This window comes from Nannospalax galili, unplaced genomic scaffold (assembly GCF_000622305.1).
Source record: "Nannospalax galili isolate Female #2095 unplaced genomic scaffold, S.galili_v1.0 scaffold22345, whole genome shotgun sequence".
NCBI classification, from domain to species: Eukaryota; Metazoa; Chordata; class Mammalia; order Rodentia; family Spalacidae; genus Nannospalax; species Nannospalax galili.
In genome coordinates, this window is record NW_008352466.1 from 1 (window position 1) to 1,842 (window position 1,842).

Below are 1,842 nucleotides of genomic sequence, written 5' to 3' on the forward strand. Positions count from 1 at the left end.
TTCTTAGTCCTATCTTGTGTTTCTATAATTATAGCTTCATTTGTTTTCTTTTTGTAGCCTGTTGGGTATGGTTATATATTTCTTTAGCCTGTTATATTGCTTAAGTATTTACTGTAGGGCAGATATGATGGACATGAATTCTTTCGGCTATTTATATCATGGAAGATTCTGTAGCCTCTTGGGTATGGGTATATCTTTCTTTAGCCTGTTATATTGCTTCAAGTATTTACTGTGGGGCAGATATGATGGACATGAATTCTTTCGGCTATTTATATCATGGAAGATTTTTCTCTCTCCTTTGGCTATGATAAACAATTTTGCTGAGTAAAGAAGTCTGAGTTGGCCTCTGTGGTCATTCAGAACTTAGAGTGAATTGCTCCTGACTCTTTTTAAGTTTGTATTGAAAAGTCAGTTGTTATTCTGATGGGTTTTCCTTTATATGTAACTGGTTGTTTTTCTTTTGCAGTTTTTAGTACCCTCTCTTTGTTCTCTAAGTTTAGTGTTTTTACTGTGATATGGCCATAGGAATTTTCTTTTCTGGTCCTATCTATTTGTTGTTCTGTGTGCTTCTTGTATCTGTGTGGGCATATCATTCCCTAATCAAGGGATGTTTTCTTCTACAATCCTGTTAAAGATGTGGTCTGTGTCATTGACCTGAGATTCTTCTCCTTCTTCTATGCCTATAATTCATAGATTCAGTGTTTTCATAATATCCAATGGTTCCTGCATATTCTATTCTTGTGTTTTAAAATGTTTTTCATATTCTTTGCTTGAGTGATCTAATTCTCCAACTTTAAGTCTTGTTACTCTGTTTTCCATTTGATTCATTCTGCAGTAAGGACTTTCCCCTATCTTTTCAAGTGAGTTCATTGAGTTTTTCAATTCCCTCTTCATCTCAACTTGAGTTTTCCTCAATATTTCTATCTCTTTTGTGGATTCACTTTTCAAATCCTGAATTGTCTTTGTCATTTCATTCTATTATATATTTGTACTTTCTTGAGCTTCAGTCAGGAGTTTATTCCTATTCTCTTTGAGTTCCTTGAGGTGTTGTGTGTTCTTTAAAGTCCCTGAATTCTTTGATAATGCTTATGATTATTCTTTTAAGTTCTGTGTCCTGGGGTTCCTCTGTGTGGCTTTCATTATAGAACACTTCTGTAGGACTGGTGGGTTTTGATGGGAACATATTATCTTGGTTTTTCATATTATTTGTGTTCTTTATATGTGACCCAGGCAGATGGACTTCTTTTGTTGGTTGTGTGTATGATATGAAATGCCAGCCTGCTTTATTGAGTGAAAATTTGGTTCTGGTTTTATTCTTGTCCAGCTTGACTGATTTCTTTTTTGAAAAAAAATGTTTATTTATTTTACTTTATGTATATGAGTATATTGCCTGCATGCATTATGTAAGCACACCCAGGTTGTGTCATTCCTGCAAAGATAAGAAGAGGGCATTGGATCCCCTGGAACTGGAGTTAGGGATGGTTGTTAGCTGCTATGTGGGTGCTGGGAACCCAACCTGAGTCCTCTGTCAGAGTTCTTAACCACTGAGCCATCTCTCCAGCCCCCATGCTTCATTGATTTCTGATCAAGCATGGGTAGTCAGTTGGTCTGTACTTCCGATTCTCACTTTTGATTTTTTTATTGGAGGGACAGGGGTTATTCCAGGCTTCTCTGGTGTGTGAGGCAGACAGTCACAGCTAGGAATGTGACTGTGGAGATGGCAGCTGGGTGGACCAGTTGTAGCCAGCTCACAGGGCCAGTCCAGAGCTGGAGCAGCATGGTCTTGGCCTAGTCCTTGAGTGGGAAGATGAGACCGAGTGGGCAAGGTTCTGACTAGCTCAC